The following is a 16,649-nucleotide window of genomic DNA, read 5'->3' as shown; positions in this document are numbered from 1 at the left end:
GAATGTGATAATTGTGATACATGTAAATATTTAATAAACATCAATGAAAAATTAGAAAAGAAACATACAAGAAACATATAATGGTACAAAAGTAGATCATGATCGATTATGGATTAGCTATAAAACTTTCATAATCATCCGTCAATGATGAATTTAAATGTCAACAACTATTTATAGAGCAGTTAGGGGTACACAGAACGTGTAATGATATAATATCACCGCTCCGGTGGCCTAGTGGTATGAGCGTCCGCCTCGGATGAGGGAGGTCGTGGGTTCGATCCACGGCCGAGTCATACCAAAGACTTACAAAAATGGTACTAACAGCTACCTCGCTTGGCGCTCAGTATTAAGAGGTTAGTGTTAGGACCGGTCGGCCTGGTGTCAAGATAATATGACTGGAACATCATGCTTCATGTCTGTGGCAGGATGCACCAGTGCTAGACATCACTATAAACTGCCACACTGCAGACATCGGAGCGATATGACGGAAATATTGTAAAAGCTATGTTAGAAATCCAAATCACACACACACACACACACACACACACACACACACACACACACACATACAAGCATACACACTGACCGGCATATCGATCCGCCCATATAAAATGATAAAATGTTTAGCTCGGATGAGGGAGGTCGTGGGTTCGATCCCCGCCGAGTCATACCAAATACTTACAAAAATGGTACTAACAGCTACGGTCGGCCTGCTGTCAGGTTAATGTGACTGGGTGGGACATTATGCTACATGTCTGCGGCATGATGCCCCAGTGCTAGACATCACTATAAACTGCCGCACTGCAGACATCGTAGCAATATGACTGAAAAATTGTTAAAGCTACGTTAAAAAATACAAATGACACACATACGCATTTGTATGGGAAAATATAAACGAGTTTTTCGGATGGAAATGCTGCACGACCTTGGGAGTGCAGTATATTCATTTAACAAAACGAGTTCATATTTTCCCATACAAATGCAGTAACCATTTTATTATATGCTCATTTTTTTGTATTTTACCCATGGTTTAATTATATAAACAAAAATACACTTCAAGAAACAAAGTAACTGAATTTAAGCCGTATTCGAAACTAAATACACAAACGCAGATTCATCATTACACAAAAACAACATTATTAATGCGTACATAACTCCGCGTGCTAGACATAACTTTTGATAGAAAATGGCGTTTTGGTCTACTTAAAAGTGAATTGGAGTCATATTGCTAATGAATGTGCATTGAAACAACTTTTCCACTTGATCTGGAATGAATAGATGTGGTTTTTGGTCGACTGTACGATATTTCGTGATTAAGGATTGGATTTTTCAATGCCATTTATACATGATGTGCATCGTATTTCAGCAGCGAATGAGCAATGTGTTGACATCTGCAAGTGTGTTTATATTCTGTCATTGACTGTTTGAAATCTTAATGTGGGAAATAGATGAAGTCTTTTAATTGCAATTATCGAAACGTCGTTATGGAATTTAATGTTTATTTCATTTTGAGTGCAGTAAGGAGGATGTAATTGCACTTGGAATATAGTCGAAATTCCAATACAATTTCGAAATGTGTAATCAAGCTTGAGAACCAATGGCATGGCTCATGTAATTCGGCTTTGCAGAACTAAGAAGGTATATTTTGAGGAAATTCAGGATGTAAAACTGTAAGTATATTTTTTGCCATTCTTATTACCAGCTAAAGAAGACAGTTTATGCCGTATCACTTGCATGTTATTTGTAGGGATCCAGCAATTTTATGAATCTGGCATCTATCGCTAGCCTAAATCCGAAATATTGTATCGTCATGCGAGTGTGTCTGCTACATATGAGGGCATATAACACCGACTGAGTAACATCATTTTAGTGATGTGTGCTTAGTCGTGAGGAAATAGTGGCTCGTGTGTGTAGGCAAGGCGATGGGTGCCGTCTACCCGCGGACCTGGATTCGAATCTCCGGAATTAAAAATTCTCTACCCTGTATGATATATAAAAGATGTGTCCGCATCATTATCACCAAACAGTAAGAATTATTGTAAGAAAGTAGTTTTCAGCAAAGTATTTATATTATTATGTCATATTCGCACTATGTCTGTATATGAACTATATAACATGGCAGCCGGTCTCTTTGAATATACGTTTAGCAGTATAGTACAGAACACGCAGGCATTGCATCTTGTGAATCCAGATTTGATCTTGCGAAGTGTAAGTGGACACCTGTCAAAATTTAGTGGTTGTATTAAATAAAGCTTTTCTGTTACGTTTAAAAATATCTATGCCAATAGGTGATCATTTATATTCCAGAATCTACCTCTTAACAGGACGTATTGAATGGTTCGATTTACTGAATACATGAAAACATCTGCTTGAAAGTGGTATGCATGATTGCAAGAGTTTGTAGTTTGTAGCCCAGCACAAGTACAATATGTTTGTTAATACTTTTGCAGCAACAATAACAAAATACATTCATCAAGGCGAGTGAGTACAATTAACAGTCAAAATAATCTGCGGTGATCTTGTTATCGTCTCGAAGGGTGGACGAAGGGTCTGTACAACACGGAGAAGGAAACTTCTTCCTGCGTCCTAGCAACAGCAGACATATTCAGTACGAAAGCCTCATGTACAGATCACAAACCTATAATGGAATCCACTCATCAAAATATTTTTATACGAGAACGCCCACACGAACGCCATCTACAACATTAGAGCTTAATGAAGTCAATTCAAGATGTTGGCGTGTTTCCAATGGTACAATTTGGTATCAATTAAATTTATGGAGTTTTAGCACAACTTTGACTTTGTCTAAATCAATTACAATCAGCGTCAGTGTGCTGATAAACCGTCAATTGGACATGACAGGAATCACATGCATCAGTTCGAAGCTATTAACGTATTGATTTCTGATTCTTTCTTCGAGGTCTGTCTCACAATTATGGCTATATTCTGCTTGAAAGCATATAAAAAATAAGCTCTAATGTTCTTTTGAACAGAAAATAAATAAACAGCAGTGGCAGCTCGTGGAGTTGGAAATCGGAGGATTGCCCCCGGGAATTAGGCGAAGTGTGTGTGTGTGTGTGTGTGGAGCCGTCGGAATTCTTGTTTTAGCTGAATTTTTTCAGCTATATTTCACCACACTTTAGCGTTACGGGGACAATTTTTAACGAAACTTATATTTGGGGTTGGGGTGGCAAGTGACATAAAAAATATTATCTGTGGCAAAGTAGGGCTTCAATACAGAACATTGCCCTAGGGCTCCTCAAAATTCTAACACCGCCACTGTAGAAAAAGATATTTGATGAATTGATTATTTTTGGACACATAAGTGACACCCAAGAAAATGCTCAAAGAAAATAAAAACTTACATGTGCCTAATAACGGTGATTTTTATAATAGAGACAACGTCATTATCCGACAAGAAGCCTAAAGTTTAGAGCGTAAGGAAAATATGAAAAATAGTATAGGATTTGTATGGAGAGTTCAGGATTGGGAAAATTGGGGGCCGGGAGAATTAAAAAAGAAATATACTTGTATGTATTCTTGGATAGTTTTAAGTGTATTTACCATCGCTTCCGGGTCAACCTCATCGCAAGTTTTGCGTTTCTGAGGGGCATAATTCAGTTAATTCTTTCTTAAATCCATATCAAATTTTATCGCTATATTTGTAAAGAGGATTGCTAACGTCATTTGAAAATATAATCGAAGATTTATAGTTATATTTTTTATTGAATTTAATAATTTCTTGAAATGACCATATCAAAACACAGATGTTCCTTAACAAATATTTTAAAACGTAGTCTTACAATTGGAAAGAAACATCGATGTCTACATTTTATCATTTGCATTTTCAGCGTATATCTGAAAGGAGGTAAGATTGTTCATTTCAAGTTCCATGGATTTTCATTCGGTCAGTGAATAGCTTTTAGCAACCAATCAGTCTTAAAGTGTCACGTGGGGATTAGGCGGGGATGTCATGACTTGCGTGTGAGTTTGAATTAAGTGAGGAAAAGTTGCAGTCACCCTCATTCTGCCGTTCAGACCTGTCTGAGATCAGTGCCGTGAGAACTGTTCTGCGTGAGGTGGATGCTACCAGGTCCTACTGCGCTCTAGCTGATGCAGTTCGTTGCCCACAGAGCTGTTGCCATCTGCCTTCATAGCCGGAGGTGCAGTAACTTGGTTGAGCATATCTGCACTTCCGCTTGCTTCACCAAAGAGGACTTTCCATAGGGAACCAGATGAACTGGCAGCAGTTCCAATTAGTACCGTATGCTATTCTATACGGTAGCAGTCATAGCCTGACTGACCTGGATTTTCTACCTTAAAACCGTCAATAACTAGGGATTACAATACTCTATCTTAATCCACCGTTATGGACGGCTTTTACATCAATAAACATAATTTAGAAAGGGTGATTTAAAGCTAGTAGTTCACGCACGCATAACGGTATTTTAGGGGGGAAAGAAAATTTTCTTTGTAATGTATGTTTGCATGATTTACATGTAATTCAGTACTTTTTGCAGCTTTTAGTTCATGCATTTCTTTGTTCTTGTAACCCACTGTTTACTCATGTTTTGTTAGGTTCTTTTATGTAATACCCTCTGCTTCGGGACCTCCGGAGTGACTATTACTACCTCGTGTGAGCCTGAGAGCATTGGCATCGCTCCATTCTGTCCACACCTCCATCACGAACTGAGATAACGTATACCAGCACTGGATAAATTAATACTGTCCGAAGACTGCCAAGATCTTTAATGGTTAGTCCGAGTTTCCTCTGATCCTTGCGCCATTTTTTTGATATTTGGAGATTTATGTTGGGGTGTAGGGTCAGAGTTCATTCTCTATCGAAAAGTTGGAATTCGCCGACATAGATAGGTGTCGGCATGGGGTAGCCGCTTACTAGCTGGCCCAGCATACTTGACCTTTCATCGAGATATATCTGCACGAAATCGATAGGAATATCATTTATTTTCTCAGAAATTGCGATCATAGCATTAGTTATGTCTTTAATCTGCAGACAGACGAGACGAAAGTACATTTTTTTCTTCTTCTGAAATTTGAACTGAATCTGTCCATTTGCATTCCAAGTCACGTGACTACACAACTCTCGCAACCTACATGTCAGTGACAACAGGGGGTGATACAGTCAGTTGATATCAAGAATAAACTATAGCGTTGCTGTAGGAAAACAAATCGAAAATATAAATTAAAGTCACGTAATTTTATTTAAAATTAAAAAATAAATAAAAAAATTCTCAAAATATTTATTGTGAAAACAATGACCGAAAATCTGTAAATGTTGTCGCAGTTTGAAGAAAACCAGATTCGCTACACAGAGATCACATGTCAATGTGGTAGTTACAAGACACCAACAAAAACATCGCTGACACGTGTTCGGTACTTTAAAATGGTTTTCTCCGCCCTGCTACGATACCGACATGTTTCTGGTCGTTGTTTTTAGAAGAAATATGTTGAGAATCAAGTGTGCATTATATTTATTTACAAACATTAAGTGACATATATAATATGTCCAAATTCTATGTGCAACAAGTTGGGAAATTTGTTGATTTTTTTTTGTTGTCGATATCACGTGACTATATGACCTCTGATGTTATTGATATGTAGGTTGCGAGAGGTGTATAGTCATGTGACTCGGAATGCAAATAGCCAGATCCAGATCAAATTTCAGCAACGACGTACTTTCGTATCGTCTGTCAGTGGATTATAGACATGACGAATGCTATGCTTACGATTTCTGAGAAAATAAATCATATTCCTATCGATTTAATGCAGTTATATCTCGATGAAAGGTCGTTAAAGTTTGTTGGGCTGGCTAGTAAGCGGCTACCCCATGGCGACACCAAAAGGTGTCGGCGAATTCCAACTTTTCGATAGAGAATGGACTCTGACCCTACACGCCAACATGAATGTCCAAATATCAAAAATGGAGTGGTAAGGGTCAGATGAAACTCGGACTATTTAATGGTCTGAAAGTCGAAGTTGTATGACTTTTAATGATCAGGTCGTGATTTAAATACCTTTTCATTGCATGAATGTCGGGGTTATTTTACTATTTCATGGCCTGGCATACATGGTATTATTCCTCGTTATGGCGTGTTGTCGGGGTATTAGTGCTTTATATTCTTCTAACGAATTTTCTAACCTTTAATAAAACCTTACATGACAAATGTACACCTAAAAAATCTCCATACATTTTCATCTCTTGCGAGAGTTACTCAAGTTGCAGATTCAGTCGACACTCCACAAAATTAGTCTATAGGAAAAAAGATGTAACATATAATCGCTTCATTAAAAAATATTAATTTTTTATTTGATGAGTGAGTTTAAGTTTAAACAAAAGTCGGAACAATACTTAATGCACAAAACTTTATGCTCATAGCATGTACAATGTTGCAAAAAAAAAAATTGGAAGGCACGTGGACACATTCTTCATAACTATTTCGGGGCGATCTTATTTGTTAGCGCTTGCGAGTAAGTCGTTGTACAAGTACAAATTGAAATAGACGGAACGTATTGATTGAATAAGGAAATTGAACAGTTCATTTGAAATATTACATTTTAATTTTCGTGTGGCACAATCAACAATCTACGGGAGTCCCGAATGCAAATTAGTGATTTCCGTGACTGAATGTTGAAAGCTAACATTTCCGGATCCTACAATCATTATGATTAGCGACAGATTCATTAAAATTACATGCAGAAACTGAGATTAAACAGGTACTGCTAAGGTGTGTACTGTATTTTATTATATATTCATAATAAGTTATTGAAAAATATCAGTGGGAGAAAAAAATATGATTGCGACACGGTGGCGATATCACTTTTATCGCTTAGTGGATATATAACTTTGTGCAACCACTTTCTTTTCCCATTTATAAAAAATATCCGCCCTTATGTATGTTATTAAAATCTGTAATTTAATAATTATGACTGTTTTTTCTTCTTCTTTTTCTTCTTCTTCTTCTTTTGTCTTTCTCTCTCTCTCCCTCTCTCTCTCTCTCTCTCTCTCTCTCTCTCTCTCCGTTCCGGTGGCCTAGTGGTTAGAGCGTCCGGCTCAGATACGGGAGGTCGTGAGTTGGAACCCCCCATGGGTCATACCTAAGATTTTTATAAAAATTGTACTAACAGCTGCCTCGCTAGGTGCTCAGCATTTAAAGGTTAGTGTTAGGATTGGTCGGCCTGGTGTCAGGATAATGTAACTGGGTGGGACATCATGTTACATGTCTGCGACGTAATGCCTCAGTGCTAGAAATGACTGTAAACTGCTACACGGTAGACATCGTAGCGATACAACTGGTAAAGTGTCAAAGCTACGTAAAAAATACAGATATCTCTCTCTCTCTCTCTCTCACACACACACACACACTATCTCTGTCTGTCTGTCTCTCCCTCTTTCTCTCTTTCTCTTTCAGGTGAGCATATCTTAAAAATGTAAAGGCTGTATATACATTTATTTAATCAATAAGGAGGCGCCATAAAATAATGTCAAAATTTGAACTCCAGACAACAAGAAGTAGTTTCTCTCTCTCTCTCTCTCTCTCTCTCTCTCTCTCTCTCTCTCACACACACACACACAACAAATTGGTTTTTCACACAAATCCTGCAAATGATTAGTGACCTGAACTGTTACCATGAGATGCTCTGTCAACCACACAGTGTCACATTCACGCTTTACAACAAACGGGCACGTTCCTTTTTAATTAAAAAACGCGTGGTTAAATATAGTAGCAAGCCGCTTTTTGTTGCCCCCGAACATCTTTTGTGTCCGTCCGTCTTTGTTGCCCCCGAACATCTTTTGTGTCCGCTCTTACTAGTTCAGTCTCTCTACCCATGTCATTACCAGCATATTTTTTCAGACGATATGACTACCGTCCAGCAAGCCCAAGTTAGCTCACAAGGCAGAAATCGGCGACGCGCTCGGCCGTCAGGTTCAAAACTGGGTGGTTGACAATAAGGTCCCGCCACTAACTATACAATGACTTACTTTTTTGTCTATTTTGTCAACATAAAGTGGGGTAAATCCTTCTATCTACAAATACAATTTTGATTTTATTTTACCCAACATCTTATTTTAGACTAACCCCACCCCGTATTCCATTAAAATATTACCTTAGATCACAAATGATAATATTTAAGTATCATGGAATTTTGACTGTCTGCTGCGCAACTCAAAAAAACACAGAACCCCATCCCCCCCGGTAAATATTTCACTATTTCTGTGGGCAAATTTTAAAACTATCATTAAGATATTGAAAAGTCTTTTAACGAAATCACAAACCACATACAAGTCGACGGACACCATGCACACACAACTAATCATTTTAATGAGTTTTTAACACTATATAAACATAACTCTACCTGAATCAGTCTAGTTTATATATAATAGTGATTCCAAATACATTATAGCCAAATGTTGCGCATCTCAGAAGGATTTGCTTATATTTACTAAACAACCAACTGTAAAGAAATTAGGCCTTCTCCCGAGTGTGGGCAACACATTAAAGTCTGAAATTAGATTATTCCCCGCACCGAGATTGACGAATGATTCAGTCAGACAGATTATTGTCAAAATCAGTATAGATATATGTTCTTTGGATTACAGCCCAAAGAACTCAACGGAATTATTTCAGTCACATATCGCTCTAAGAATTCTATGGGGTTGAATTGAAACACGTATGCAATCAGTGGAGGTATCAACCCACACTATTGGCCGCAGGAAATTGGAATGAATTATCCGTGGGACAATATAAATACATTAACCAGAGGAAAACTGCCCTAGGACCGACAAATAAGGGCTAGAAGATGCCATTTACTCATTTTAATTTTAACCAATTTCACCGACGCTTATTTTTAAGTGTCATATTATGCCAATTAGAACAAATGTACATTATTAAAAACTTTGTCCCTTTTACATCTTTGACTACAGCATCCTTTCTTGTGGTTGGCCTGGGTATGCACGCATCGAAGTTGGTACATCTGAGCGAAATAGTTAACAGCAGTATTCGTGATTGTTGTCATTCTATTGCGAACACGCATCAAATATCGAATAAGTGCGATGGGGGGGGGGTGGGGGTGTGCGCGTCAAATACGGTTTTTTCAAAATTCGCTACAAAAGCAGGGGAAACGCAGAAACCGCCGCTATCGAGCTCTTGTTAGGTAGCTCGTTACTATAAGACAACATCATATGGCAGGTGTTCTCTGGAGGTAGTCCTCGTGCTCATAGGGCAAACATATTGTTGCTCAGACGGTCACCACACGGCTCGGTATGAATATCTTAAACGTGGTACGATTTTGAAGAGCTCCGCAAAAGTCTCGTCCCTTATGTGAGTAATCAGCTCCTGTTTTCTAGCCTCATCAATAACGATGAAAGAGTGTGTCTTCTACGTGGAAGACCTTATATGGTTTTTACAGTTACAGTTCAGGAAGAGATTGAATTATTCTTCATAGACGGTACCTTGAATACGTGGTCAAGGATTGTACTGAGTTGGGCATCGATCAAAATGAGAATGTCGTCATTCTTTTTTGCATTCATGGCAAGATGTTGGGGAATGAAAGCCCCGGCTATTCACACAGACCAGCAATGCAATTTTGAGGCCAACTGCAATGACAGGGTTGGTGATAATCAATAACAAGCCAATTCCTGCTTCAGAGGCACCCCCCCCCCTCCCCGCCACAAGATTCATACCAGCAAACATATTGTCAGCGCTCTTGTCCTTTATCATCTTGTGGAGGGCGCGCCGCTGTTAGGGTTTCGAGATCATTTTAAGTGTCGGGGGGCTGGAGTATAACAACATTGTTACAAGTCCACTATTATGAGCGTGACATGAAAGTTAGCATGCTGTCCCGGTCAGTGAGAAATGAAGTGCAACAGAACATGTCTTTTTCAAGGATTACATGTTGTTTTGTTTATTCTAGGTGTGACATTACATACATAGAATCAAATATTTTTTCCCAATGGCATTTCGCAAGTAGCAAGCCAGGAGCTATGAACGCAGTACTTGTGTGTTTTGTTCCGACATTGAAAGCGGATTGGCACAGTCTGCTCTGATTGTTAGTACTCAGTACATATTAACTTTGTCTCCTCATTCCACTCCATTTTTAACAAGGGCGTGTCAGCCTAAATGGATGTTATTTTTGGTCGATGTCAGGGACTTGTTTTTGCAAACTGCCAAAATACTCCGTCGTCTATCTCTGGTAGTCTGTATTATTGATTGATGTTCGTTGCTAATGTCTAATTGCCTCCACCTATTACTTGTTAATGCCATTGCTTAAAGCTACGTGATTTCTGATTGCAAAAGCCAAAGATCGTCTTTGTGGCTGATAATCCCATTGACGTTGAAGCCCTCGCACCCAGTGGTATATTCACTGGAAACATAGACACAAAGCAAGTTGCAAGGGTTTCTGTGAGCTGTTAGCCGGGATGTAATTTTTTGCTATTAGATATTATGTACTTTAAAGGCCCCTTTGTGATGGTCACGTTTTACCACCGCGCCAACCGTGGAGTTTAATGTAGTCAAAATCGGCGCTTGAGACGGCGATAGTACCATCGATATTTGGTAAGTCTTGCGTGTAATCCCAACAATAGCAACCAGATGCATTTATTGCCGTAGCTCAACCAATTAACGTGATTATGTCGGCGCTGGCCGTGCTTACAAAGACAACCTCGTTGCCAGTGTTGCAGATTCGGGGGAATACGGGGAAAAGGCCCTGATGCGACTGCATCGTGGACCACTAAAGAAGGCAAAACTAAATACTTATAAAGTGATTGTGGTCTTGCGAGCACTAGCGATTAGTTCAAGATTGGTAGTGCAGTCGAACATATTAACTAGCTTTCTTTATTCGTCTAAAATGTGTACTGAGAGCTCATGGATGCCGCCTTCACGTAGTCTGCGATTGTCTCAGTATTGACTCACTAGTCATAGGAATTATTTGTAATTAGGTACTGTTTTGTTACATCAAGAATATTCTCGAATGTGTTTATTTGATCAAGGTGGTGAATGCTGATGAATGTAAGGATTAGTTACTAGTAATGTTCCCCCTGATACGATAACCATCTCATTATCTAACCCATGCATGCGAGCTAACGGCAACGGGAGCTCGAGAGTATAGTCGGGAAGTGTGGGATGATCTTGATGCCGACCCACCCATTCGCCGCGTTGTAGTCCGCAGTCATTTAAGGAACTGCAACATATACTACGTTTAGAGCGTATGTGGATAAAAATACCCATCCTGAATGGTGAAGAGTTTCGGCTCGTTGCGATCAAACGCATTTGATTGTTACCGAGCACAGACGAAATGTATAACCATCCTGATTCGTACGAAATCTCCACAGCGTATGAGCTTACACGAGTCTGTACGTACCATCTGCTCTAAGGACACTGTCCCAACTTAAGGATTAGTCAAGACAACGCACATTGTCAAAACTAACACTTGTGCGAGTACTAGAGAGGATAGATTCGAATAGCTAATCGAAATACTTCCGCAGCAGTGTCTTCAACGAGAGAGAGAGAGAGAGAGAGAGAGAGAGAGAGAGAGAGAGAGAGGCAGGCAGATAGAGACAGAGACAGAGGGAATGAGCGTGTATTTGTCACTCAATGTCGAGGTACAATATACTATGGACAAGTGGTTTTCTGGAAATGCAGACGGATGGATGATGTTTTGGCAAAATCATTTGAAGTTTACCATTTGGTACACTATCATTGATTATGTCGATAGCGTACGCATGCAGTAGTTGTTCGTCCGTCTTTTTGTTAGGATCGGCGGAGCTGACAGACAGGATGAAAAGCTTTTATCGGTTTAATGCCTACTGACATGTTTAATCGATTATAACCCACACGCAGTGCCCTATGCCAGACCAAATTGGGTGGAATGGGATCGAAAACAAGAAAGCTTCTGCAACGAGTTTAAAGGGGCCAGAAATTCAGACTGGCGGCAGCAGTGCAACGCAAACCTTGGCCTGGGTACGATATATAAGTACAATATCAGCAGCCGCTCATAGGACTGGTATGAGACTAAAAAGTATCTGAGTCTGACCATTCAAGGAAACACAAGTAGTCTACTGGCCATAGGAGGATGAGGTCAAAAACAAGTGTGTGTATTTCATGTTGGACAATTGCAAGGCTTTAACGGCGAACATTATAGTGACCTCCACCTGTGATTTCGAGCACAACCGAACTCATGATACATCCGAACCCTGTGAGAATCGAAGCGATTTTGATTTCCTCCTCGCAAAACATGGTTCGCAATTTATTTGTCAGAATGGATGGTGTCCTTAGGAAGAACGCGATCAATCGTCTCCTGGCTTATCCTTTCTCATTCCTCATTCGTTAGGCCCACGTCAGTTTCCACATGGGTTAGCATTTCCATTCCTATTTTGATGTGGTCCTGTAGTTCTTCATGTTTCACGATGTTTTTCAAAACAGAACCTCGGATCATTGTATGTTTAAAGTGTCTTGTCAATGCCACCGAGTTCTCGACAAGTTAGATAACCAGTTTTTGCCTATACGTTGAGCATTTAGATCACTCCTTGAGCCGTAAAGAGCTTTATATGCTTCAACAGACAATAGTCCCCCTCCCCAATTACACCATCCGCCGCTGTAGTGCAAATAGGGCTATTAGTTTACTTGAACGTTTCGTTGTTAGCGGTAATCGGTTTTTACCCCGCTTTACTGAGGGGTGGGGGTCGTCTTTCTTTGCCAAAAAACATCAACAAGGACCTAATTCTTACCTTTCATTTTATGGCAGAGATCCACACACGCTACGATCGCAACCTATTCACACTCTTATTTACTTGTCAGCAACTTTGGCTGGCTATAATAAGCAACAGGTATTCGCTTATGTCGAGTCTTGATTCGTGTCCCGGTATTGATCGATGCGCAGCGGCGAGCTGTCTGTGTCAGTGTACGGAAGTCGCGCCTAGTTCCGTAACGCCTTTTTATCTGGCTGTGATAGAGGTCACACATCAGGTGTTTCCTCAGATCCAGGATGCTTACCTTTTGGTTGGTCGTTTTGAAAAAGACAGCAACAAGTTTTTTCGCAACTAAAACGCTAGATCGGTAAGCAACTGTCACATCCTGTTTTCTTCGCCTTTTGGCTTGTCCAGGTACACTTCTTGAGGTTTTCCATGGTCGCCCCAAGGACACAGTAGTTTTTGATGAGCTTAAAGAAGTCTTTTTTAAACTCATAGGACGTCGTGGTTTTCAAGTTTGTATGTGATCCTTAGGTCACTAAATGACGCAAACACGTCCACTAGCAGAATCAAATGGGTGTTGATGCAAGTAAATGCTTTCCACGCGCACAGTGTACGCTCATAGTTCTTTTCGGTTATGCCTGCTGGACTGAGCTGGCTGTAGAAGTCATATATCGGTGAAAGTTACGCTTCCTTCAAATATATATTAGCTGTCCATATATTCCTATGGGTAGATGCCCTTTTTGGTTCGGCCATTCTCGTGCTCCGTGTAATGTACTGTGACGCGAGATGATGCATAAGCCATGTTATTGGGCTAGCTAATAGAAGTTGCTGTTTATAAACTGGAGGCTTTCAATAAAGTGCAACTGCCCCTGTGATAACGCCATGTAAGTTTCCACTTTGTTTCCCTTGGGTTTGATTTTCTTCTTCGAGGTTGTTCCAATGGCGTCCTTGATAATGTGACCCTCGTAGCCTAGGAGATTATGCAGCGTAACTTGCACTTTCATTTTCTCTGGGTAGATGCTCAGTCCTTGTTTACATGCTATTGAGCGAGGCCGCGATACTTGTAATATCTCCCCCTTCCCCAGCTCTCCGAGACAGATGGAAACTCCTACGGTCGTCACCGTCCATTATTATTGATAGTATGTTCCGGCAGATTTCTCGAATCTCCACCATCTCACCATCTAATGACAAATAAATAGCTTCAATATTCGTTCCAAACGTTTCTCGAAGCCTTTTAAAATATTTGCAAGCAAAATAGCACGAAGAAAGAAGGAGATAATATTCAGCATCGGCTGGAAATACCCTCATTTTGCGAAGTTTGGATTCTTCCAGTGGTCAGTGGGTAGCACATCGGTCTGTTTGATTCCTGTTGTCTCTGTTTTGTTTTGTTTGTCTTTTATCATTTTGCTGTGTTGCAACTTTTTAAACATAACTCGAATGATGTTTGCTCTTTAAATTAATTGGTCATATGGAAGTTTAATTCCCAGGTTTGAGTATACCGTTACGGACTTGCTGATAGTAGGTCCTACTGTTTGCAAGATTAAAATCAGTTCACGCAAGGATGGGTGGGGTGGTTGTCAAAATTCACACAGCTGCAACATTATAACTGTTCCCTTTGAATTTACAAATAGATATCCATATGGTTAGCTCACCTGGAAAATTCTGTAAAAATGAAAATAAGGAGAAGAACTTACGGTTTCAAGAATCAAATGCAAAAATAATCTAAGAATAATGCACGAATTTAATTGCAAAAGTCCTAGTAATAAAGGTTCTAATACTTTCAAGTTCGAATCCTGATGGAATTTCCAAGATGAATGACGATGACGTATGCTGTAGTCATTACTGTGCTTATCTACAGTTCCTTGTAGAAATACAAATAATGGCACTCCGGTGTTGGAAATCAAAATTAAACTTGTAAGCAATGTCTTTCCAAAATTTCTGTGTGAGCACCCCTCAACATATTTCCAGAGAATAAAGAATTAATCCTTTTGAAATCCAAATGATCTGAAAATAATTAACTCAAAATCTGGCAACAACAAAGAAAATAACTTGATACAAAGTGTAAAAGCCCCAAAAAACTGAGACAGATGTCTTTAAAACAAAGGCTGTATTGTATCATCAGACGCAGTTTCAAAATTCTCCCAAGTTGCGAAATCAGAGGGGTGGTGACGTGATCATGTTTGTATCACATACACAGAATATGGCTTTGATTAGACCAGTAATATTTCTCTATAAAGCAAAAATAAACAAAAGTTGTTTGCATCATAAACCCAAAGCCCCAATCATGACCTTGACAAAAATAATCATTTTAAAATAAAATAGAACTGTGTTTACTAATTTTGAATCAAGGTCAGCATCTAGGCCAACACCTGGTGATTATGAAAAGAATGATTCAGGTCAACCAATTTTCTGGAAAAATATCATCTCTAGTGAATAAATTTGCATTACAATAGCATGTGAGAATTTTTTTTTAAACTGACAAACAAACAATTAAATTATAATAAATATATATTGAATCACATATACGTAACAGTTAATAAATCAAATTTTTTAAAATAATTTTTCATTATGCTTGGATTTATATGAAAGACTGCATATTGCAAAACGCGAGGAATCTTTGAAAACCGGAAATATAAAGCAATCAGATAAAATTACATTTAAATCGCTTCTCTCCATTCTAATATATTGAAAGTTTAGGCACCTATGCTTCTGTGACAAGGGCAATGGGGTGAAAGTTATGAGTACCGTCTATTCACTCAAACTTGAAAAGTTCAAATAAAATAATACATTTCAATCGCTTCTCTCCATCCTGATATTATCAAAATATCGTTGATTTAATGATGAAAATTGACAGATTTTTAATTCCATAAAAATCTCGCTCGTGTCTATTCGCATACAAAGTGTGAGTGTAAAATTCAAAATACAGATATTAAAAATGAAATAATTTCTCAGACCTCATTTGGTAACAAAGCTTTTTGGAATGTGTATGCATTTTATATGTATAACGCGCACACAAATCTTAGGCCCTCAAGCTTCTATAAAAAGCGGCAATGGTGTGAAAATTATTAGTACAGTGCATTCATTTCGAGGTTAAAACGCAACCAGATATCATATTGAGGTAAATACTTTGTTTTGTCAATTTTGTAAGCATGCATTAAAAAGTTATCTTGAACTGGATTGGACGATTTCCGTAAACTTTATAGATTCGAAAACTGAATGCTCTATATTTTTTTGTTTCTTTTCATCATCATTTGGAATATATCTTGCCGAATAATGGGAGGGTACGTAGGAGGCAATCGGATTCAAGTCGGCTACAACAGAACGTGGAAGTGTGATACACTATTTGGGCAAGGTAAAAATATCAGATATCATGGAAATGCGGAGGCCATATATGGTAAATATATCCTAAAAGATCCAATCTCCATTCTCAATCTTTCTGTTTTTTTAAATAAAAAAAATGGTTGTCTTCGGCAGATTTAGAAACAGTCCATTATATTCGTCATACAACTCGACAATCTTTGGTAACGGAGTGTCTGAAAACCAAACAATACTAAAAGTCTATGGCTTGGAATTAAAAGCGAAGAATTTTATAGCTATGTAATACTCTTTTAGATTGGATCAGAATAGTACTGATGGAAAAAAGCAACATCAAAAGCAACATGTGAAAGATGAATACGATCAGCCGATAGAAACTACAACCTTCATCTCTTGAATCTGGGATACAAATGAATCGTTATACAAGTTTTGTGTTTCAACTGTACATTCGGTCTGATTAACTTTCCGAATAATTGTTTTACGTGGGTAGTGTGAATTGTTTACAAACAATTATATTTTTTTTAGCTGCAATTAAGTTTGAAATATTTATTCCCCTTCTAAGTCACACAATCCTAAAGCGTAAACCTAATGAGAGTTGAGAATTGTCTTGTACAATGATGTTGCC

General features: G+C 38.7%; 1 protein-coding gene across 1 annotated transcript in view; it reads left to right on the top strand.

Annotated features, from left to right (window-relative positions):
- The first annotated feature begins 1,627 nt into the window (after positions 1-1,627).
- The window catches only part of LOC149784504 (uncharacterized), a 50,650-nt gene continuing 35,628 nt past the window's right edge, over positions 1,628-16,649 (top strand). Inside the window, exon 1 of the mRNA XM_089932583.1 lies at positions 1,628-1,670. The gene's annotated coding sequence lies outside the window, so the exon portion shown is untranslated. The remainder of the gene's footprint in view (positions 1,671-16,649) is intronic.

Source organism: Sinohyriopsis cumingii, chromosome 14, assembly GCF_028554795.1.
Source record: "Sinohyriopsis cumingii isolate HCF-2022 chromosome 14, ASM2855479v2, whole genome shotgun sequence".
NCBI lineage: Eukaryota > Metazoa > Mollusca > Bivalvia > Unionida > Unionidae > Sinohyriopsis > Sinohyriopsis cumingii.
Note: the sequence above shows the minus strand (reverse complement) of the source record. Positions and strands in the feature narration are given on the sequence as shown.